At 43.8% G+C, this 25,424-nt stretch overlaps 1 long non-coding RNA gene across 2 annotated transcripts in view; it reads left to right on the forward strand.

Annotated features, from left to right (window-relative positions):
* The first annotated feature begins 5,495 nt into the window (after positions 1 to 5,495).
* LOC108289604 overlaps positions 5,496 to 25,424 on the forward strand; it is a 38,394-nt gene continuing 18,465 nt past the window's right edge. The window contains exons 1-2 of one of the 2 annotated variants that reach the window (XR_001819236.2): positions 5,496 to 5,518; positions 18,870 to 18,957. This is a non-coding gene — a long non-coding RNA (uncharacterized LOC108289604). Of the gene's footprint in view, positions 5,519 to 16,850; positions 16,929 to 18,869; positions 18,958 to 25,424 lie in introns of those variants that run through there. The other variant, XR_005196935.1, reaches the window with a different exon arrangement.

The following is a 25,424-nucleotide window of genomic DNA, read 5'->3' on the forward strand; positions in this document are numbered from 1 at the left end:
AAGTATTTTAGGACTTCAAAAAAAAAATCAGAACACGAAGTTTTCATCTCTAACATCAATCTCGCTCCTTACAGATTTTACCAGATTTTCCAAGGGTTCTCAAAGATTGTCTGCAGACCAGCACTGATAAGTGATTGCAGCTTCTTGATTCTATAGCAAGAGACCTTCATGCTCTCCTAGGAAATAATGCTTTTTCCCTGAGATTATGTTCTTTTTAAAATTTTATGTACTTTTAAAATTTCATATGTGTATCCTTTCTTTACAGAATGATGAAGACAATATATAAATTTCTGAAAAGATTTGAATGGTTTGGTTTGGCAAAATAAAGAATTGTCAGTCCTACATAGAGCCTCACACCCCAACTTTTAAAAATAATTTAATTGCTTCACAAGATCTAGGAACCATTTGATATATGAAATACCTTTTTTAGCAAAAGCAATAGTCAACTCTCACCCTAGGAAAAAAAGTTCATTTTTTATCTGTTTTCATTTTTCTGTGGCAAAAGGGCTTTTGTGGTGCCTCTTTGAATAAAAGACTCATTTTCCTAAGTGATGCATCTGCTTTTAATGTCTTAAATGCTGGGATAGAACAGACATATCTTCCCTGGTCTGGGTTTTCTTAAATAGCCAGAAGTTTTCATGATGGAGACAAGCAAGCATCTAATAGAGAAATAACTCCAAGACAAAGTGCCTTGGCTGCATGGTGTCGCCTCCCTGACAACCTATAAATGGACCATATTGATGAAGTGAACGGGACTCTCTCTGGTCATTTTCAACTAGAAACTAATAACCCCCGTCATGATATCAGGCATGCAATAACCTCGGTTAAAACTAGGTTCATCAAATAAATCACTCAGGAATTTCTCTATTTCTTTCTCTGGACACATTGCACATCTGCTCAATGAAAGGAAGAAAGAAGCAATATTTCTTTGATCAGGAATTTTTTTTAATATTCTTGTATCCATCCCTTGGGATATTATCTTTTCAAGTGGGTGCAGATAATACATCACTTTCTAATGAATGTGGAGAATTTATGAATTTAAGCTATAAAACCAAATATGAGGGATTTCAGTTGATCTCAATCTATATTTTACACTGTCATGAGAAAATAAACTGGACCACAAAGCCGTATTGTGCCCAGTTCACTAAATCTCCTGATCTCTCATGACCTTTTCAATGTGTTCCATTTGTGGCCACATATGGGAGGGGGATACAAACAGATGATTGCTTTGTACTTTTTCCCAATATGTCTAAATACATGTTACACTTTTCATACCCTCTTGGCCGTGGACAGTAAGGGCTTGGCCAGAGCATTAGACATCAGCCTCAGCTAATATTGCTGTATGTTAACATCTTACTGACTCTGTTAATATAGGTATTGGATGAATTTGGAAATTTGGAAAATGGATATGCTTGTCATTCTGTGTCCTGGAGATCTGAAAAGCCCTCGGTCAGTTCCCCGAGTCTTAAGGAATTAGAGATAGAAGATGTCTTTTCTGCATGTAAAATAGAAAACTGTAAAAGCTGCACAGCTAGGTTAGCTAAGCTGTCCTGAACATAGAATAAAAAGTGAATGAAAAGGCAAGGCCTTCAGTCTGCTCTTGCTTGCCTATTCTACCAGTCTTAAGCCAATTATAGCCAAGGGCACTGGGAGCCAACTTTAAGTCCCAGCTCTGCCATCTGGCAGCTTTGTGGCAGGACAGTCTCATAAACCTTGAGTTCCCCACGGGTGAATTTGGGATAAAGGTACTGATCTGTAAGGAGTTCAATGAGTTAAGGTTGAGGAGATATTTGGCACCTGGACTGCTACATCAGCGGCCCCCAAACTTTTTGGCACCAAGGGCTGGTTTTGTGAAAGACAGTTTTTCCATGGACCAGGCAGTGGGAGGATGGTTTCGCGATGATTCAAGAGCATCACATTTATTGTGCACTTTATTTCAATTATTATTGCATTGTAATATATAAGGAAATAATTGTACAACTCACCATAATGTAGAAACAACAGAAGCCCTGAGCTTGTTTTCCTGCAACTAGACAATCCCACCTGGGGGTGATGGGAGACAGTGACAGATCATCAGGCATTAGATTCTCATAAGAAGCACCCTACCTAGATCCCTCACATGTGAAGTTACAATAGGATTCGTATTCTTATGAGAATCTGATGCTGCCACTGATCTTGACAGGAGGTGGAGCTTAGGCAGTAACAGGAGCAGTGAGGAGTGGCTGTAAATACAGATAAAACTTCCCTCATGCAACCACTGCTTACCTCCCGCTGTGTAGTCAGGTCCCTAACAGGCCATGGACCCATACGGGTTTGGGAACTCCTGTGAATATGTGGTAGGTGCCCAAAAGAAAGGTTCCCTTTCTTTTCCTTGATTGAAAGTCCAGCCTTGCAACTTGCTAGCTGTGTGATCCTGTGCATATTACTTAACCTCTCTGACCCTCAGCTTCCCTCTTTGTAAAATAAAGACTATTAGAAAATGTGTCTTGTAGGGTTTTTATAAATGGGCACAAAGCTCCTAAGACAGTACCTGAGATAGAGGTGTTATTTGCTGTTATTTGTTACTGTAACTTTTAAAAAACTCTTGCTATTATTTCTGTTATTGCAACATCACAGTTATTTTTCCTCTTCTTGGTTCTTTTTCTTGGCCTTCTGTTTGTTTACCTAGAAAATGAGGGGATTGGGCCAGATAATACTTTTATCTTTTCTAGCTCTAAGCTGTTATGACTCAATATGTGAAATAATGTTGGTAGGATCCATTTACCATCTATGAATTGCTATGCAATGTAAGGTAGCAGTTTATCATTTGCTTTTCCTACCAATGCTTTCTCGTCAAAAGAATAGTAATAGTCATCATTTATTGAGTGCCTGCTATGGACCTGGCATACTTATTTTTAAATAATTTTTTAGTGTGAAATGATTCTAGCAGCTGGGTGCAGTGGTTCACTCCTATAATCCCAACACCTTGGGAGGCTGAGGTGGAAGTAGTGCTTGAGCCTATGAGTTCAAGACCAGCCTAGGCAACACAGTGAGACCTTGCCTTTACAAAATATCAAAACAAATTAGTTGGGTGTGGTGGCGTGCACCAGTAGTCCCAGGTGGTCAGAAGGCTGAGATAGGAGGATTGCTTGAGCCCAGAAGGTCAAGGCTGAAGTGAGCTGTGATCATACCACTGCACTCCAGCTTGGGTAACACAGCAAGACCCTGTCTCAAAATAACAAAAAAAGAAATAATTATAGATTTATGAAATTTGTAAAAAAATACAGAGTTCCTAAAGACTCTTCACGTGGCTTCAGGTTCTATTACTGTTACCATCATGTTACCATGATACATTTCTCTAAACTATGAAACGAATATTAATGTATTACTCTCACCTAAATTGCAGACCTTATTTGAATACTGCCAGCTTTTTTTTTTTTTTTCATTAATGTCCTTTCTTTGTTCCCGAAAAAGTGTGACCATCTCTCAGTCTTTTCTGTTTTTCACGGCCTTGACAGTTTTGAGGCGCACTGGTCAGGGTTTTGTAGAATGTCTCTCAGTTTGCATTTGTTTGACATTTTCTTCCATTAGAGTAAGGGTTTGGCTGGGAGAACACCACAGAGGTGAGATGCCCCATTGCATCAGTGGGCACCTCATGATATTCATGGGACATGATGAGTGATGTTATCTGGTGTACCTTTAATGTCGTCACCCACTGTATGGATCTTCTGATATCTGTTCCACAGTTGAGAAATATCTGAATTGTCTTCAGCTTTTTGTGATTATATATAAAGCCTTTATAAAGTTTCACATAGAGTTGTTGTACAAATGTAAATTTTCCTCTCACTTGGGTAAATACCTAAGAGTGGGTAAGATTGTTGAGTCATCTGACAAATGTGTGTTTAACATAACAAGAAACTATGAAATTGCTTTCCAAAGTGGATGCCCCATTTTCTATGCCAACTAGCAATATGTGAGGGTTCCAGTTCTATGTATCTCTACAAAAACTTGGTATGTCAGGGTTTTCTAAGCCATTTTAAGAAGTGTGTAGAGGTATCTAAATTATAGTTTCACTTTACATTTCCCTAATGGCTATTTATTTTAAATATTTTTGTAAATTTATTTGCATTGTATATCTTCTTTGTTAATGTTTCTGTTCAAATATTTTGTCCATTTTTTAAAACTAGGTGTTTTTTTCTCACTGAGATGTGAGAGTTTCTTATATATATTCTCTGCATACAAGTCTTTTATTAGGTGTGTCATTTGCGAATATTTTTTTCCTGATGTGTGGCGGTTTTATTTTTCGTTTTCTTAACTGTCTTTTGAAAAACAGAAGTTTTTATTTTGATGAGATCAAATTTATTTTTTTCTTTAATGGATCACCCTTTAGGTGTTGTACCTAAAAAATATTTTCTGCCCAATGAATAAAGCCTTGATGGTTTTATGGTACAATGACGTCCTTCTGATATCTTTTAACAGCCTTATAGTTGTATATTTTATATTTAGATCTATAATTTGTTTTAAGTCAGTTTTGCATGGAATGTTAGGCCATGCAAGGATTGAGGTTCATTTTTATTACACAGATATTGAATTGCTCTAGCACCATTCATTGAAGAGACCATCCTCTCACCATGGAATTGCCTTTGCACCTTTGTCAAAAAAATCAATCAACCATGTATGTGTGGATCTGTTTCTGCACTCTATATTCTGTCCAATTGATCTATATCTCTGTTCTTTCTCTATCATTGTTTTTGTTTTGCCTCCTTTGCATTTGGGCCAGGTTCACTGGCCCATTGACAGATAAGCAAACCTACCTATCTGTAAGCAAGCCAGCTTTCATTTGAAAGCCAGAACTCACAACTGAATCTCATTCTATCATTCCTGGCCAGTGAGGAAATCATTCTAAGTTTCAGCTAAGCTAAGCAATGTCATCATGAAATTCCAAAAAGCATTGGTTAAAACAACAACAACAACAAACAAACACACACACACACACACACACACACATGCACACAAGAGTGTTTTTGAGAATGTGGTCCCATAATGGAGCAGAGTGGAGTCTGGAGTGTCTGTTTCCTCTGACTTGCCTCTCCTGCCCTCTAAACACCCTAAAGGCGAGGGCCACATGTTCTCTCTCCAATGAAACAGGGATGTCAGAGCTGTGACCCTGTGAGGGTTATACCATTTCTTTTATAACTATCAAGAAAGACTCTTAGGCAAGACTTCACAAAGATTGTGTTGGAAAAAAATACCTCCAAGGACCTCAAAACTCCCTTTTTCACATCATTATTGCATTCAGAAAATTATGCCTCTTAAATGTAAATATTGTGACCAATGTAAATTTATTTGAATTAATCTGGCTGAACCATGTGTTGAAGCATTGAAGTTCATTATATGTTTACATTTTTAAATAATATTTTTAGGCATAGTTGTTTTTTTCTATCACAAAGCTACTACAATGTTTTAAAATTCTACAATTTAACAAAAGCCCCATATTCATATTTTTTTCAGGCAAAGCTGCTGCAACAGCTAATTTCTGGTAGGTATTGAAAATATAATCTCAGATCTAGTCTGTGGTTAAGAGCTTTCACTCAAGCCCATTCCCAAGAGGAAATCTTCTCAATCACAAAAAAGTAACAGTTTTTAAAAATCATTAAACATTCTAACCTTTCCAATTCCAGCTGATGTTAAAGAAAGACACATTTTATCCTTTTGAGTTCAAAGGCCCCTGTGACAACATCTCTTTGCCTGGTATGGTTTTGGCTATAGTGTGAGACCAACTGTGTTTTCTGAAATTTAAGCATTTTCAATAAGAACCTGATATGGCCTGATTGAGCTGTAAAACACCTGTTAGGCCTGTCCCCCAACACCAGATGACAAAGGAGGTCCGCCAAACACAGAGGGCCTTGAATCCATCCAATAGAACACGCCTCTGTGGGGACCTTCAGGGACTCTGGTTTAATGAATAAAGAGGAATGATTTATAATTAGCCTGGCAATTGTGCTGAATGGGTGTTTGCAACAGGATTGAAATGTGTGCCTAAACTAAGTTTGAAATTGCCTATAATTCTAATTACATGGTTTGGGTTTTTTTTTTTTTTTCTTGCTTGGAAAACTGTTTTCTATAGACAAAAAAAGCAGGGTGGAAAATGGCTCTTTCTTAAGAATGATACCAGCATTATAGCATTCATCACTTCCTGTTAGTCTCACAGAACCTCTGAGAAGTAGATTCTAAATTCCAAATGGGTGAGGCTCATAAATAAGGTTTCTACTTCCTCTAGAAAAATGACAGCATTCTCTAGCAACTCTACCTACCCCATAGGGATGTGCTAGCTTGTAGTAAGTGCTACTCAAGTGTTCAATTAGCAGACACACCTGGAATTTCAGCACTGTGAGTCTTCACCTGGATTAGATAGCCTACTTGTCCCCACCCCTTGCAAACCCTTGCTCTCTGATGGATGAGATCAAATGTTTTTAAGATATTCTTACCACAACCTGCCCCAGTGCCCTTCACATCTTCCAAATGTACCAAGTAGGTTCTGAGAACCACCTCCAGAGAGCAGCGAAATTCAGTTTCCATTGCCTGGGAGCAGCTGTACCTGCTCATTGACATCCATGTCATTCCTTGCTTAAAATCCTGCTGCGCCTGCCCCAAGCCCCGCTGAGAACGGCATGCAGACGCTTTGCCATGGCCTCCAGGGCTCTGCAAAACGGCTTCTCTTTCTGCCTCCACCTCTGTCTCTTGGTCTCCCCAGCACACCCACCCCTTCCCTGACCCATGGCTGGGCTTGGTGATTCTGTTTCCTTGGCTCAGTTCATCCTTTCTTCCTGCCATGTGTCCCTTCTCATCCTTTAGCTCTCAGCTTCAATGTCACCAAGTACCAGAGTCCTTCCCTGACTACTTCAATAGGTGCCCCTCCCGTTAGGGTGTTTAACTTTGTCTATTTCCTGTCTGTTTCCCTTGCAGCATTTGTTACTATTTGCAATTATATAGTTATGTTTGTATACGTGTGTGTGTGTCTGTGTATGTGTCTGTGTCCCCAATAGATCTTCCAGTAGGGGCAGAATCTATATCTATTTTAGTCTCTGGTTTATTTTTGTTACCTAGGATACATAACAGACACTGGCTAAACATTTGCTTAATGAATGAAAAGGAACCAACATGCAGACATTGCTATAGGATAAGGAGAGCAACCAGCACCAGAGAAAAAGTGTACTTTCCCTGGGAGTGATTGCTCTCCTCTTCATGGGCATAACTGCAAATCATTCCAAGTTGAGTTATGTCACCTTTCTGCATCACTGCAGCCTCTGACCACAAGCATCTCTCTCTGGTATGGGAGCTCCGTGGCCCTGACAGCTGCAATTTCTCTAAGACATGGGTTAGAGAGTTTCACCACCCAAGATGCAGCCCCTGTTTACTCTCAACTTCCTCCTTTCAGATCTGAAGAGCTCTGTGCCCAGCCAAGGACCCAAGGGTCTTTTATTATCCTCTTCTCATAGTCAGATGGTCAGCCATGGAAAGCCACCTGATATCACGCTTGCCACTTATAATGCCTAAGGAAGGACACCTTAGGGAACTATTGAAACTTTTAACCAATCCAGGACCAAAAAGAGGGGAGGCTTTCAGCAAGGAGAAAGAGAAGATGGAGGAGGAGGAAGGAGGAGGAAGAGGAAGAGAAAATGGAAGGAGGGCCAGGGATGAGGAGGAAGAAGACAGCAGCTAGCACACCAAATGCTTTCTACATGCAGCTTACCATGCCAGAAATTGACATGCATATTTCGTGTATGTTCCCTAACCCCTAGGGGTTAAGAGAAAACTGAGGCTAATAAAAATAAGGTGCCTGAAGTCACCCACTTACTGGTGAGATCAGATTTATTTAAGATAATATAAATTTTAAAAAATCAAATCCCTCCTGGCTAGGAAGCCAACACAACAGTCTGCATCTGTCTCCTGTCCTCTTAGCTCTGTTTTGTACACACAGCCTTTTATGGAGCACATATAATCCACCCTATAATTACAGAAGGCAGCCTCAGACACAAAGGTGCTGTGGAGGTTAAAGATGCCCAGTGGAGGAAATTGAGGCTAGGATTTGTTCTATGGCAACTGAGCCTCCCTATTCCACCAGGAAGCTGGCTGCAGAAATGATAATGATGAGTAATGCTGATAATCCTTTGATTTAATCAATACTTACTGTGCGCTAAGCCCTAGAGGTAGGGACTATTAGTATTGGTCCCATTTTACAGATGCAGAAACTGAGGCACAGAAAATCACATAGCTAGGAAGGCTTAGGACCTACTCAGTGTACCTACTCAGTGGGAGCCCCATGTCACTACCCCACAGTGCTTCAGGGGAGTTGTTGGAAGAAAGGCTCGTGAGGCCGAAAATTGTGTGTTGTTGCCTAAATGCCTGGACATGGGGCTTTCAACGCATGATGTCTGGGACCCAATGGTACCAAGCCAGGTGCAACCCTTGGAGCAAACGATCCAAAATCTGCCATCCTCTAGGACCCACCTCAGCTGCCACCTGTTTCTGGAAGATTTTCCAGAGCCCTTGCTGGCATTAACTTCTCTCTCCTCTGGGCCCACAGCAGGGGATGACTTGCTACATTTTTCTCATATTTCTCTGTCATCTCCTACTCCAGCCTATAATCTGGTGGTTTTCACTTCGATGTGCCCTGCATACTCCCTGACCCAAATGGGTGCAAAGAAAATAACTTCTGTGTGGTTGAGCTCAGGAAGGGATTCAGGCACAGAACCCACAGAGAGAGTGGCTACCATTTTGCTACCCAGCCATGCAAAGTTGTTACCTTGTCACGATGCTGTCAGCTGGGAGCCTGAGCACCAATGGCTTAGTGAATACCATCTGTGCCCTTCAGTCCCAGGCTGTCTGTTTCTTCTCTGGAGCCATGTGACATAGGCTTTGCATCTGACCAAGCTAGTCTTAGACCCCACTCTGCCCCTTCTTGGCTTATTGGCTTCAGACAGGTCATTTACCTTTTGCTGCTCAGTTTCCTCATCTGCAAAATGGCCTAATGACACGTGTCTCATAGGTGTTGTGAGGATGAGATAAGACAGTGTATACAAAGCAAGAACACCTGCTGGCTCATAGCTCTCAGCTGTTGACATATTTGCCAATGGAGCAACACAACCACCTTGTCCCTAGGAAAATCTAATGGGCTGGGTGGCCACCCCACCACCAGGAAACCTGACCCAATGCACACAGAACTCCCTTCAAATCCTGTGGCCCACAGCAATGGCTGTCACCCACCTTGCCATCCCAGGACTCCTGCATTGTTCTGGCTTTGACTCTCAGGCCAGGAGTGAGGCTGCCTGCCCTGCCTTGGAGAGAGGCTGCTGCCAGCTCTGGGCTGCAGGATTTGGAAGAGGAGGTGGCCTGATTGACATACCCCTGTGACACCCGCCTTGGGGAAATTCCCACGACTAAATTCCAGGCTGACATTTTTGTGATGGAGAGTTGGGAGTTGGAGCTAAACTGATGAGCAAACCAGCCTGAGGGTAAGGAGGGGTTTGAACCCTGTATTTTGACACCATCTCCAGTAAATTCATTCATTCATATCACAAGCCTTTCTCAAGCACCTACTATAGGCTGAATGCCAAGTATCTCCCAGTTCAGAAGGGAAGAAAGGCAGGTAGAGAAATAATTACAATCATGTAGACAGGTGGGAATGACTTAGCTAACAGGGTAGGGAGCAGGCAAGATGTTAGAAAGGGCTCCTGGAGAAGGCACCTCTGATGTTGCATCAGTTCTTTGTTTGCACCACTTCCATGCACAGCTGATTCATGCACAGGGAATGAGGTGTGTTAGGCTATTATTGTATTGCTATAAATAAATACCTGAGACTAGGTAATTTTACAGAAAAAAAGGTTAAATTGGCTCACAGTTCTGCAGGCTGTGCAAGAAGCATGACATTGGCATCTGCTTGGCTTTTGGGGAGGCCTCAGGAAACTTATAATCATGGCAGAAAGCAAAGGGGGAGGTGGTATCTCACATGGCAGAGCAGGAACAAAGTCGGGGGAGGGGTGTCACACTTAATCAACCAGATCTCAAGAGAACTCACTATCTTGAGGACAGCATCAAGCCATGAGGGATCTGCCCCATGACCCAAACATCTTGCACCTGGCCCCATCTTCAACAGTAGAGATTACATCTCAACATGAGATTTGGTGGGACATTCAAACTATATCACAAGGAGAGTGAAAATCTTGATTGTTCCACCATCTTAACGATGGGATTTTGCCTGGGTTTAAGAATGAGGTCCTGGAGTCAGGCACACCACATTGAAATCCCTGTTCCACCACTTACTCGTCCTGCGTCCTGTGGGCTTGGCCAAGCACCTTGGCCCCTCTGAGCCTCCCTGCTGTCACCTACAAAGTTAGGACAACAGTAGTGCCTGCCACACTTCTACACAAGATAATGTAGGCAATGTGCTGTCACATAATAAAGGCTCAATAAATGTAAGCCATTTTTATTAAAAGTAGCAAGCCTCCTCTTTAGGGCTTTAAACAGACCAGGTGAGATGCAAACAGTGGACTTCTGCCAGCAAAACTGTGGGACCCATCAGACCAGCTGAACCCAGGGAGGAAAAACACAGCTGGGAGAGCTGGCAGGAAGATGCCTGCACCTTTCAGGTGTATGGAAGGGAAAGGCTTATGGGGGCCACATTGAAATGGTGGAGGGGATAAGAAAACAAGAAGGGGGAAAAGAGGGAGCTCCAGAAAGAGAGTTGGAGTGAGCTGGGGGGAAGCACAGTGTGTGGAGACAGGAATGGACATATGAAGTGTGATAGGAAGATTATGGGCTGCTGAGAGCTGGAGTGGATGGTGAGGAGAGAGATGGTGTGGAAGGGGAGATAACTTTGCTACAATAACCAGAGGGATGAAAGGTAATGAAGTGCCAAAGGGAGTGCAGATGGTCGAAGAGCGCGCGAGAGAAATCCAAGCTTTGCTGGCCAGGTTGGTGCAACTGAGAAGCCAGAGAAGCAGGACAAGGCATCCTGCAAAGACTCTGTTGTGTGTGTGTGTGTGTGTGTGTGCACGTGTGCGTGTGTGTGTGTGTGTGTGCGTGCGCACGCGCGCCAGCACATTCACAAGCACATATATAAGCGTGCATGTACACCCAGGCAGTTCTCAACTATAAGCCCCAATGCGTATAACCTCAGGGGCACAAGAGCATCATGTGCTTTTTCACACAACAAATATCAGTGATAATAGCAGCAGCAACAATGATAACAATCTTTGCTAACCACTCACTGTGTGCTAGCCCCTCTGCAGTCAGCCTTAAATTCATCCTCTTAATTTTCACAATAATTAGGTGGAGTTGAAACTATTTTCCCATTTTAGAGTTAGGATTGAGGCTCACGGAACTTAAGGTACGTGCTCAAGGTCACACAGCTGTAAGTGGTAATGCCAGAGTTCAATACTATGTCTGACTGGCCAAATAGCTGGTACCACTATTTAAAAACATCCCAGGAGACAGGTATTTAGCCAGGAGTCTACACTTCCTTTAGTTGACATCCCTTTGAAATAATGTCTTAGTTGGAAAAGAAATAGAGCTGGTGAACACAAGAGGTAACCGGGCTGGCTAGGGTTTTGCAAGTTAAGACCAATGTTCTGCTCATCCCTGTGAGTCCCCAGGGTCTGAAAGTGAATCAAGTCTGTGTGTCACACTGACATCCCCAAGCCATTCAATGGATAAGGACAGCAATCAAGTACAAGGCTGCTCTTTGGTCATTAAAGAGCGAAGCCAGCAACCCGTTTGCAGGCTGTCCATCTGTCTGTCTTGGAAGCAATTGACAATAAATATTTTAGTGAAAATATAGTCATACCTGTTAAACATAAGGGTGAAAAAATCATATTTTAATAAGGCTATGCTACTTTTTCTGAAAGGGTATTAAAGGAGGTGTTTACAGGATTTATCCTACTCTGAGGGCTATATGAACAGCTATTTGAAGCTCAGTGTTAGATAGCAGGAAGTCGTCTGATGCCGCCTTGGAAAATCACAGCTTTTTCACTCCAAATAAAATTCTAATTGTACCTGCTGATGGTGATTCATTCTTTCACAATTTCCACCTTCCATCTCCATCAATGTCTGACATGGCATTTTCTTGTGTCTCTTGGTTGGGGTGAAGCATGCATGGGTTTGATCCCAAATCATGATCATGAGTGTTTTAAAGCACATGCCAAAGATCGACTGTACTGAGTGCTCTCCATGGGTTAGCTCATTCCATCCTCTTCCCCACTTCCCAGATGAGAGTCATGTCTCATTGTTCAACTGTCTCCTCAGGGGCCTATGATAATCTTCATAGGCAGTAGGGCAGGGGGAATAATTGGCACTTGGCAGGTTGGAGGGCGGTGGGGGGGGAGGGGTAATATGCCCTTAAAATGGTCAATTCTGATACAAAGGAAAGCTTGAAAAATAGCTATAAAAATGGGAGTGCTATAGAGTGGAAGTGGGATTCATGGGACGGCAAGATAACTTCTTCACCAGGCAGTTAGGGAATGCTTCCTGGAAGAGGTGGTCTTTGAGTTGACCAGAAAGAATAAACAACATTGCTATGAATGGAGGCTGTAGTGAGGGGAGGAATTCCAGGAGTAAGAATGAGATGACCAAAGGCACAGAGGCAGGAATCTCCTGGTTACTCATAGAAGTCCAGGGACTCTGCCCACGAATGACTTTTCAGAGAATCTGATTTATTCTACTTTCTCCATGGGGTTTTTCTCAATGCTGATTTCTGGTACACCTATATTAGTCAGGGTAGGTAAATCACTATGTAACAAACAACCTCACAAATAGTAGCTAACCTAATACAACTAAGTTCTATTTCTTGTTTCTGTTACAATCTGTGGGGAGGGGCCAAGGCTCCTGCTATCCAGTGGCTTCATCATCTCTGGATGATGGACCTCATCTGGCTAATGTGTTGAAAAGAGTGTGTTGAACCTGGGCAGGAGGTTTTGGGCCAGTCCTGGAGGTAGCAACTTCACTTTCACGGAGAGTCCTCTGGCCAGAACTCAGTCACACGGCCCCACCTAGCTGCAACGGAGGCTGGGAAGTAAGTTTTCCTGTGCATCCAGAAGAAAAACAAAATGGGCTTGGTGAACACATGATATTCTCTGTCCCTGACACAATTTTCTAGATCTGTAGATAACTTAGAACCACCAAGCAACTTGGAGATGAGAATAATAAACTCTTGAGATCATTTAAGTAAGTTTATAAAGTGGCCTTACTGTATGTTTTATTGTCATGCCAGGAGAGCCCTAAAATATTTTGCATTAACCAACTCTGTACAAGCCCTGTATAGATTCATTGCAGAAAATTAATTTTGTAAATGCCTAAGAGGTAGACAGGATAGATGTTAATACTAACTCCATTGAACCATTGAGGAAGCTGGGTCAGAAGTTAAGCCCTGGTCTCAGGATTCTTTCTCCCCTTTGATTCAACCCCACCCATTCCAATGAGGAAAGGAGGCCATGAAGGGGGTCCCATCTCCACTCTTGTACCTGCCTTTAGAGTAGTGGTTCTCAAATGGGGACACTTGGCAATGTCTCGGGGAAAAAATAGGTAGGAATGCTCCTTGCATCTGGTGGGGAGAGGCCAGAGGTGCTGCTAAACATCCTGCAATGATAGGGCACCCCAAAAAAGAATGGTCCAGCCCAAAACATCAATAGTACTAAGAAACGTTGCTTTAAGAATGGCTCTGAGAGAGGACCAGGAACTTAAAGTTTCACATTTCAATTGATTTTCAAAGAAAAGCAAAGACTAAAGAGACATCTGTAGTCAGAGGATCGTGTGGGGACCACTTCCGGGGTCTGTGTTAGGACACGATCAGCATCTGGCCATTATGGTGAAAGCAGTTAGCAGCTGTCGCCAAAACTCTGTGTTAAACGCCCACACATCGGGATTATAATCCCTACTGCCAAACCAAACATGTTAGGAGGCAAGTCAGACCTCTTTGATGAGATGTGTCCATAACCACAGAATTGCTCAAAACATGTCATGTGACTCACAGTGAGCAGGTTGTGCAGTACACTGTAGCTATGTAAAGACACACAGACAGAAGACTGGGAGGAAACAAATTGTTCAGCATGGTTGTTTCTGAAGGATGAGATTTTCCTTTATTTTGGCTGCTATATTAGTCTGTTTTCATACCGCTAATAAAGATATACCTGAGACTGGGTAATTTATAAAGAAAAAGAGGTTTAAGGGACTCACAGTTCCACATGGCTGAGGAGGCCTCACAATAATGGCAGAAAGCGAATGAGGAGCAAAGCCATGTTTTACATGGCAGCAGGCAAGAGAGCTTGTGTAGGGAAACTCCCCTTTATAAAATCATCAGCTCTCATGAGACGTACTAGCATGAGAACAGCACAGGAAAGACCCGCCCCCATGATTCAATTACCTCTCACTGGGTCCCTCCCGCAACATATGGAGATTATGGGAGCTATGACTCAAGATGAGATTTGGGTGGGGACACAGCCAAACCATATCAGCTGCCATGTGCTTTTCTAAATTTTCCAAAATGACTGAAATGGGACTGTATTTTTTAACTTTGTATTTTAATGTAATTCTAAACTTACAGAGAGGGTGCTAAGATAGTACAAGAAACTCCCATAAACCCATAGCCCTGTACCCAGATTCACCAGTGCAGTACATTAGACCCCATGTGCTCTGTTATTTTCTCCTTCCCCCTCCCATTTAGAGTAATTGGAGACATTGCACCTCTTTATCCCTAAACACGTAAATTATATACTTACCCAAATCAAGAAATTCAACATTCATAGTTCACGTTCATGTGAAACAGTAACTTGACATTTTTTGCATTTCTTGATTTCGACAGTTTTGAGAATTATATGCCAGTTATTTTGCAGAATGTCCTTCATTTTGGGTTTGTTTGATGTTTCCTCATGATTAGACACAGATTATGCATTTTGGGCAATAATACCACATAGGTGACATTGTGTCCTTCTAGGATGCACTATTTTCTTAAATAAAAAGGAAATAAAATGAAAAAAGAAATGACTTGATCCATGAATCTAGCCCTCCTTCCCACTCGCTAAGCTTCACTCCCCACCTCCTTTTAGGTCAGGCACCATGGCCATGTTTTATTCATCTTGATGTGCTTTGTGGGCATAGTAGCCACCTTTTCCTCATTTTACCTCCTTCATTGCTGAATCTTTTGATTGCAGAAGCTCTGTTCTGATCCCGGGCCTGGACTGTGTGCTCTGAGCATGACAGACAGTCAAAGACTTACTGAGTTGAATTACAGGTCCCCACCTCATCCTAGCAAATCTGTGTAGCCGTTCTAGTGTTTTTCCTTCTTTAGTGATTATACAGCTATTACTTCCTACCTCTGTCTCAGGACTTATGACCTGCAGTCAAACAGTCTGTTTGCTTGTTTCCCTGACTTGTGTCTGAGCTACCTGAGGAGTAAAATCATGTTGCATCTGTCTCCAGCTCCAGGGAACCTTACCCAATGTACCAAATCAGTGTTTAGTACTCATTTCCAGAATAAATGGCACTTAGGTAACCATTCAGTGTGGATGGGTGACTTTTCACTTTGAAAGAATTGCCTGAGAGTGTTCATTCTGTTTAGATCAATCCTTAAATTATAAAGAGGCAGAGAGCAGCGCAAACAGCAGAAACCCCACACACACACACACACGTGCGCACGCATGCACACACACAACACACGCACACTTGTTCTGGGGGGATTTGGAGTTATTGTTCTGGTGGGGATTTGGAGTTACTATCCAGTTGAGGGTGTATTTCTTAAATCAAAACAGCCCATTGTGCCTGAAACTAGCTAATTCTGTGCTTCAGGTAGCTAGGAAATTGAGCATCATATCCTTTTATTAAAGCAAAGTAATTTGAGAGTAGAAGCTTCTCAGCTGCTACCAGCATTCAGAGCCTCCAGTCTTCATTTTGTATCTACCAATTGTCCTGGCAACTTTCTTTGCTTATAACTCTAAAACCATGAAAAGTAAATTGGAATGAGCACTTTAAATTAAATATGATAAACAATTACATTTTGACAGTTTAATTGCATTCTCTCTCCTGGTCTAACTTTCTAAACAAGATACAGGACATACCAAGTATGCCAATTATATTTTTAGATTCTTCCACAATTAAGAAAGTATCCCTAAAAGAGATAAAATAATTGGCAGATGTACTGGCTATTTCTTGAGGGAACTATATTAAGAAATGAGTGCTGAGCCATTGCATCCATAGTAATCCGCTTTCAGCCACTGTGGACACATGAAAACTCCTCTTCAATGACAGAATCGTATTCCTCAAGCTTTCCCTTCTGCTTCATATGGCTGACCCAACTGAGTCTCAAGAAATGCCTTGGATGGCGAGGACTGGGTAGGCTCATGGCCCTATGGTCTAGAGGAGTGGCCAAAGGTGAGCTCCAGAGGTAGCCACATCTGTGTGACCACCCAGGCAGAAAAGTTACTGGGAAGTGACTTTACCTGAGAACCATGAATGCGTTTGGAATATGATATGGCTTTTGTTAGAACTTTTCTTTAAAAGAGAGATTCAAAATATACAGTGAGATGGGAGAGAGGGATACATGATTAAACTGAAAAAATAAAAGTAAATCGTAAATGGCACAATCTCAGATAGTACCATCTAGGCACACATATGTTGAAGAAAGACTGAAAGAACAAAAGGCATCTAAATGTTAACTGCAGAGGGGTGGGTTGAATGGTGGGCTTTACTTCTTTATTGTATTCTTATAATCAGAAAAAAACTAGATGTTTCCCACAGCTCTATGGATGAAGACAAATTTGAAATCATAATGCTAGCAGCCTATGTTTGATGCTGCCTGTTATGAGCCGAACTGCACTTCCTGCTTCAGCTTCATATGTGGAGGTCCTAACCCACAGTGCCATGGTAGTGTGACCTTATTTAGAGATAGGATCTTTTAAAAGGTAATTGAATTAAAATGAAGTAACTAGGGTGGGCGCTAATCAAACAGCCCGTGTCCTTCTAAGAAAAGGATATGTGAACATAGCTATGCAGAGAAGGGCAGATGGTGTGAAGACACAGGAGATGAGGGCCATTCATCTACAAGCCAAGAAGAGAGGCCTGCAGCAGATTCTCCCTCAAGGCCCTCAGAAGGAACTAATCCTGTTGATGCCCTCATTTTGAACTTGCAGCCTTTGTAACTGTGAGACAATCCATTTCTGTTGCTCAAGCCACTCAGTGTGTGTTGGACTTGGTGACAGCAGCCTAGGAAATGCTTCAGTCACTGAGTTCAGCGGACTCGGGATGGGGTTGATGAAGGGGTGACCTGTGCAGCTGCAGAAAGCCCAGCAATCAGAAGGGCCCTGCGCATTCTCTATGCTCTGCTGTTGCACTGGCCAATAAGTTATTTAGTCAGTCCTGACTGTACCCATTCATCCATGCATATCTCCTCTCTCCAAGGTAGAGCAAATAGATACTCATTTATTTATTTTCTAAGTATTAGGCACCTGCTGTGTGCCAGGCACTTTGTTCTGAGACACAGAAGAGTTCAGCTCAGATCTTGCCGTCTGGGAACCTGAACTGAAGAGAAAGAAAAAGTCTTGTAGACAGTGCCCACAAATGGAGAAGGCAGAAGCCATGGCAATACCAGGGAGGGGGCATCCTCAATTCAGATGACGTCATGCCAGCCTCAGCCACATATTCCACCCCATCTCCATCCTAAAGATAAGGAAACTGGGGCTGAGCTGCCCAAGTTCTGCCAGCTGGTCAGTGATAGTCTCGAACCCCAGTCATACATCTCTTTCCATGATTCCATGCCACTCCCAGAGGCACTCTATATGATTTCCCATAGCGTTAGCACAAATACCAAGGGAACATTGAGCAGGTGCATAGTATATTCACACCTGAGGATTAGCTAGGGCTGCAGGTGCTTTGTGAAGCAATTTTAAAGGCTTCCATTTTCAGCATGAGGCTGCTGAATCTACCAGGTAGGAGCGGCACCTGAGTGCAGAGCCTAGCGTGGGATGGAGAGCCTGATACCAGGGGCAGAGCTTCCTAAAATGGCATCCACATTGGCTCTGGATAATTTTAATTGTCTTAGAAGCAATCGTGTCTGGATGTGTTCCTGGGGTCACAGGGGCCCCTCTTTGGGGAATAATGCCCACTCTTTCTACCAAATCTTTAAGTGTCTGCTTATTTATTTCCCGCTATTGACAAAAGAACTGATACCCAAAATTCCATGCTCAGAAATTATACATGAAGGCAATGTTAAAGTCTGTGTTATAAGCCTATATAAAGTACATGGTATTATTTCCATGAAATAAAGACCCTGTTTACCATGGCCCCCACTCAACTTCCCAGTCTGATGGGTTCCTTCAACATCTGAGAATGTCTTTCTCACTGGCTCTGAGAAATGCTGCCACTGCAATAACCTCATCATTTAAAATGCCCATTCTTTAAATATGACTAAGAGATTGGTAAGAGTTATTCTCATCCAAACTTCCAAGCAAGTGAAAACTCTGTCATTTATTAAAGCCGGGCTGAAATACCATCCACGTCCGTCTGCATCAAGTGGTCCTGGAATCAGTGCTCACCCGGCCACAGACTCACCGTAGCTTTCTGGAACCCCGCTGGCCAGTTCAGCACTGTTCAGCTCGTATGTCAAACTCACTCAGGCTTTTAGCCTGAGTGCCCCACAGGCCATCAAAAACAGGTACCAGACTCCATTATAACGTCTCTTAGCACTTTCTGCACTTCCACGCCATGCCAGTGGGATACCTGGCTGTGTGAAAGAGGACTGCAAATGGGATTAGAGACATAACATCATCTTGCCTCTCCCTCCAGCCGGGCGAGGGAGAAGACAGGTCACGCCAAGCAACCAGACACGCTCTTTGGTTTTCTTAGAGAGCTGGTGCCTGGCCTGTTGCCCCTAAGTTTGACAGATGAACCAACAATCTGCAAGCAAGGGCTGCCATCTGGGACCCCTCAGCTCAGGTAATGGTAAACTGAGTCATGATGACGTGATTCAGAGCACCTTTATGCACAAGCAAGGTTCCATCACCTTCCAGGTTTTCTTTTTGAGTTATGGTGGTGATGTGTGTATGTGTGTATGTTTTCTTTCCGTTCCTCCCAGGACACGGCGGCCTAGAGAGAGGGTATATGGTGTTCCAGGAGGCAGAGGACAATCAGTGGATCAGGGCATCTGGGCCAGGCTGGCAGAAAAAATGTCTCAGCAGTGTATAAAAGAAAAAATAAATAAACTGCATGATTTGAGTCATCTGCCTCGCCTGTCCGAGTTCACCAGAGAGTTGACGACTCAGAGCTTCACTTCATGCTGTTTGGACCTTGCCCGAAACCTTCCAACTGTCCCAAGCAGGAAAGAATAGGCCCTCTGCTAATTACCCCAGAGGCCAGCTTTCTGCTGCTTTGAAGAGCTCTCTTTGATGTGATGCAATTCTGCTGCCAGGCCCGGCTGTGCCCAGATTAAGCACATAATGAGCAATTATCAGCTGGGCTCTAGGAGTGTGGCTGGGCAGCCGAGTGGAAACCCGGTCTGCACTTCAACCATTCCAAGCTGCCAGCACTCCTTCTGAGCTGGAGTAATTCACTTGCCCACTTCTCTTTGCACCCCTGCCCTCAGTGATGCCCATCCCATCTGTAAAATGGAACCTAGGAAGCTGAGGCGGGGGAGTTAGAAATTCTTCTTAGAATGGCCCCAGTGACTGGAGAAATCAATTTCCTGGACACATGACACATGAGCAAAAGCTCACAGCACTAGAATTACACCTGGAAATACAACCTAGGAAAGCACAGAGCATAAGGGGGCAGCTCTGCGAAGTCACTGATATGAGCTGTGTGACTTGGCGAGGGATTAATCTCTCTTATTTTGGTTTCCTCATCTGGAAGAGCAGGAAGGTAAGATAACACAACTGTAGGGCTGTCAGGAGGGTCCCTGTCTGTCTCTGTATCATCTGCTTCTCAATAAATGCTCAAAGGTGGGATTATGATTACATTCACATGTACAATCTTGTGGGATCCTTGCTCCCACAACATACAAGGGGGTGGGGATTAGTGCATTCGTTATAAGAGAAGACAACTTTGGTATAGATAGACTGAGTGACTGACAGGTCTGTTTGCCTTAAAGGCCAAAGAAGGAGATTTGAGAGGCATTTCAAAGACATTATAAGAAGCAAAGCGCATTTCGGTGGCATTTTTGTCCCACCTACTTCAAAAAGTCTTTAGGATCCTTTCTGGTTTTGTCCACCATAAGGCTGAGTCCTGGACTGACAGGTTTCCTCAAAACATAGGGCAGGTCTCCCAGGAGGAAAAAAACCTAACCAGAGGGAAGAGGCTTCTCTGTTTACAAAGAGCACAGGCTCTTCTTCCACCTGGAGGTCCCTGGCCTTCCAAAAGCCTTCTCTTCTCTGCTTCCTAAAATTCCTTTTGTCCTCCCACCAGACATCAGGCTTGAAAGACAAGGCTCTCTGGAAAGGGGTAGGGGACTGCCTGTGCCAGGCGGTTCCCTTAGTCTATCCCCAGGTTCTTATCTGCAGAAAGCCACCTCCCCTCACCTCCCTCGGGGTCTTCCTTGAATTCCCATAATTCTCCTCGTGGGCCTTGCATCTGGGGTACTGCAGACGGTTCTGAGGGGCAGGGGAAGGAGGCTGTGAACATCCTGGGACAGAGACCACCTCTTACTCATCTCTATCCCTCATAGGAACACAATAGGAACTTTTTTTCTAAATTTAAGCCAAGGGCCTATGATCATTTCTTGAGAGCAGGGATGGTAGAGAAAGGGTAGAGGAGACAGCCACAGTGGAGAATGCTAAGGATAGGCCACCTCACATTGGTGCTTGGAAAGTCAGCCTTTGCCATCTTGGCAAGTTCTGGAATGTTCTATCTGCCTCACTCTGGGGGTCTCTGCCCTCACCTTAACGCTTCTCCCAAATCCTCTGATAAAAGAAATGCTTCAGCTGAATTAAATGTAAAGGAGTTTAATTGAGCGATGAATAATTTGCGAATCAGGCATCCCCCAGAATCATAGCAGATTCACAGAGACTCCAGTGCAGCCACGTGGTAGAAGAAGATTTATAGACACAAAAATGGAAATGATGTGCAGGAATTGGGAATGAGGTACAGAACAGCTGGATTGGTTGCAGCTTGGCATTTGCCTTATTGGAACAGTTTAAACACTTAGCAGCCTATGAGCAGTTGAAGTATGGCTGCTGGGATTGGCTGACTCAGTTATTGTTATAGGTGCATACTCCTAAGTTAGCTTTCCAATCTTTTTCCTTTTTTTTTTTTTTTGAGATAGTCTCACTCTGTCACCCAGGCTGGAGTGCAGTGGAGTGAACTTGGCTCACTAGAACCTCTGCCTCCCGGGTTAAGGAGATTCACCTACCTCAGCCTCCTGAGTAGCCGGGACTGTAGGTGCCCGCACCACCATGCCTGGCTAATTTTTTGTATTTTTAGTAGAGATGGGATTTCACCATGTTGGCCAGGCTGGTCTCGAACTCCTGACCCTCAGGTGATCCGCCCACCTCAGTCTCCCAAAGTGCTGGGATTATAGGTGTGAGCCACTGCGCCTGGCCTTGTCTGACTATTAAGCTGGAGTACAGTTTATCCACAAGGACTCAAATATGGAAGTATGGAGTCCTTCTTAGCCCACATTTAGTTTGCTTTAACTCCTCAAATGCAACAATGGCTCCTGTCCCCATCCCTCCACACAAGCTGCACTTCCTTCTCTCCCTTCATCGCTTAATTCCACCTCAATCCTTCAGAGCTCAGCTCAAAAAACCCTTCAGAGAAGCCATCTCTGGCTGCCTGATTCAAATGGGGGTCCCATTGAGTGCTCACTGAAGCCTTGACTTCTGCTTCATGGCCTTGGCCCAATTTTTTCTCCAATGCTTATTTATGGGAATATCCGATAAGAACACATCTCTCATGCCCAAAAGTCTTTACAAGTCAAGAAGGCAGAGAGTGGCCCTTTCATCTCCGTAGTTCTCCCAGGGCCTGGGGCATCATGGGTGCTCTATAGAGATTTGCCAAGTAGTGAACCAGCAAGGGTTAACAACGTTGTTTGGGTCAAGTCATCAGTTCTACCCTGAATCCCAGAATGTGTGTAGCATCCACCACTAGGAAGGGATGGGGCTGCTTTCTCTCTGCCCACCTGTCAGCCCCAAACTCAAGGGCGCATCAGCTCCCACCACACCTTTTACTCACAGGAAACTCAGGTGTATGTTCAAGCTAGATTTTAACAACAGCCAAAGCCAGAAAATATTTCCTTAAAATAAAATGCTCTCCTCCTTTCCCAAGGGGAGCTTTTCTGACATTTGCCACCTTTGGGAATAATCGCCATTCCCTGTATTTGTCCCGTGAGGCAGGTGAGTGACTGGAGTAGCCTTACCTTCCACTAAAGCCAGTGTCACTTCCAGGGAGGCCAGAGGAAAGGGCAGCAGGGGGGACGGGGGGTGGCAATCAAGCAGTTTTCACATCTCAGGCTCTGACATGATTGCCTCTCTCTCTTCTCCCAGTGGGTGGGGAGGTGTGTTATGAGCCAGTGACTTCGGGCTGTGCCTAGAGAGGGAACCAGCCCCACAGTTGCCAGGAGCAGCTTAGCGAGTCTCTCCACACCCTCACAACTGAGGTCCAATCAATCCATAGGCCATCAGCGGGTATTTATGAGGGATGCCAGACCAGAGACCTGGGAGGGGGCTGCTCTGCAGAGATAAATGCACATAATAGCACCTGTGAAAAAGGACCCAGAAAATCTCTGCTCACCATGTGGCCTGCTACAAGGCAGGGCCACAGAGGACAGCCCCCACAAAAGCTCCCAGATACCAGGGGAAGAAAACATGTACAGCCCATAGAAATCCCATCTGAATGTCTTTCCCTCCAATCCATGGCACCAGGGCCAGGGCCTGGCACATGAGGGCTCCATGGAGCAGTGTAACATAACGAAAAGATGCTGATTTCAGGGTCAGATGGCTCAGGTTCAAATCTGAACTTGGGCACTTGCTGGCCAAATGACTTTGAACAAGCCCTCAATCTCTCCTCACCTCATGCTCCCATAAGGGGTTAAAGACATCCCTATGAGGTCGTTGGAATAGTTGTGGGTGCACTCTACACATAGCTATGGTACTCCAATGGCCATCGTCCTCCTATAATGACAAAAACACTGTGGGCAGAGAGAAGAGATCATGGCTTTGAAAGGGTGCTCTCTCTCTCTCTCTCTCTCTCTCTCTCTCTCTCTCTCTTTTGCTAGGATTCAGATCAGTGTTCCCTGCCCCTGTCTTTGAGCCTGCAGCCCACTATAATCCATCTGAGAATTTGCTTTCCTTTGACCATCTTCTTAGTTTGCTACTGTGGATAAAAAAATTACACTGAATAATTAGGCTGAGAATACACAGAGCAAAATGCAGAGCCTGAGTTTTGAAAAATGCTTCATTGTTGACAAAGTATTTTTATGCACAGTGTCGCTTGACCACAAGGAGTCCTGTTGGCAATGGAAAACACAAAACAGGTGGGAGGAAGTAAATAAATGGCCTGAGATCAAACTCCAACAATGGGAGGGCAGCCCTGACTCTGTAGGGATGCACCTCTGGCTCCAGGTGTCGGCTATGGGGCTGGACTTGCTCTGCCAGTGGTGCCGACAGCACCTAGTGGCCTTAAGAAATGCTGGGGTGGGGGGTGGGGAGCAGGGGGCAAAGTGAAGGGACGTGTAGTAATTATCAATCCCCAAAACTCCATCAAGAGATCTGTCTGTTCCAGCTGCTATTTGTCAGTGTCTACTTTTATACCCTGGCTCTTTAGAAAGGATTTGGCTTAGCTTAGTGACATATATATATATATACACACACACACACACATACATACATACACACACACTATATATATATATGCTAGGCTTGGAGTCAGATGGCTTGCGGTTCAATATAGGTATAAATATATCTATATTTGGTAAGTAAGCCATGCCAAATCCTTTCTAAAGAGTGGAAAGCATATATATGTATACACACACACACAGAGCTCACAATACAACAAAATAAGTACATGAATAAATCGAAGTAAAAGGGAAATAGAACTAGTAAAATCTGATCAGTCAAGAATTCAGGCCATGGAACCTAGAGCTATAGGTAGGGCAGCTCTGATATTAACCTATGGGGGGATGGGGAACTGGGCTTCATTTGTAGACATGCAAAGACTCACCCTCAAATGTCATCCCCAGAGCTGTCTGGACACACCGTGGACACCGATCACAGATATCCATATGGTATGATTCACCTCGCATCACTGTTTTACACTGAGTTTATTTCCCGGCATGAAACCCAAACACTCTACCTTTAGGAGCCATGGCCTTAGTCACTTTTCCCCAGGGAATTAGCCCAGGTATGAAATAGCTTCCAGATCTGGGAAGGGACATGCCTCAGCCTATTGAAGAAGGCCAGGATAAGCATCTTAGGAAATTTTGGACACAGTGGAGGAGATATTTACTCATTCAGATGTTCCTAATTCTGTTGTGTGCTTACAAGCCTGAGTGCCTTTATCCATGTGGACTAGCCTTATGCGTCCTCTGGATTTGAGAATGAGCCCACTCTGTAATCCACAGAGAATCCAGTGCACATCATGGACAAGGTACATGGACCATTTCCCTTTTTCCTTTTTTCAAGTGGGAACAGAATGACTTCTTATCCCAACAGGTTCTTAAAGACAAGTTTACTCCCTGAGACAATAGGAAATGAAATTGTACAGTTTCACTGCTTAACAACAAATCCAAATTCAACAGCCTCATCCTTTATTTCCTGGTGTGGGTAGGGGCTGCAGGGGTTCCACCACACGTGTGGTACTTGCCGTGTGAACTCAGGCACAGCCTAACCTCTATGAGCACAGACTTCCTCCCCTATAAAATGAAGTAATAGTAATCCCAGGTAATAGAGTTATTGGGAGGATTTTAAAAGTGAGAATGTATATTAAATATTCAGTCATTTCTAGCACTCCATCAGTGTTTGCTGCTTATTACTCACATTTTCAATGTCATGATGATGATGACAGCGGTAATGTTTCAAAGCAGTGGTTCTCAAGCAGGGACAATTTCTCCTTCCAGGAGACATTGGTCATTGTCATGACTGTGGGAGGGGGTGCTGCTGGCATCTGGTGGGCAGAAGCCAGGGATGCTGCTCAAAATCCCAAAATTCACAGGACAATCCCCCCACAATAAAGAACAATCAAGGCCAGGTGCAGCGGCTCACACCTGTAATCCCAGCACTTTGGGAGGCTCAAGTGGGTGGGTCACTTGAGGCCAGGAGTTTGAGATCAGTCTGGTCAACATGGCGAAACCCCGTCTCTACTAAAAATACCAAAAAATTAAGCTGAGCATGGTGGCGTGCACCTGTAATCTCAGCTACTCAGGAGGCTGAGGCTGGAGAACTGCTTGAACCAGGGATTCAGAGGTTGCAGTGAGC

The sequence above is a fragment of the Cebus imitator genome, unplaced genomic scaffold (assembly GCF_001604975.1).
Source record: "Cebus imitator isolate Cc_AM_T3 unplaced genomic scaffold, Cebus_imitator-1.0 Scaffold406, whole genome shotgun sequence".
NCBI classification, from domain to species: domain Eukaryota; kingdom Metazoa; phylum Chordata; class Mammalia; order Primates; family Cebidae; genus Cebus; species Cebus imitator.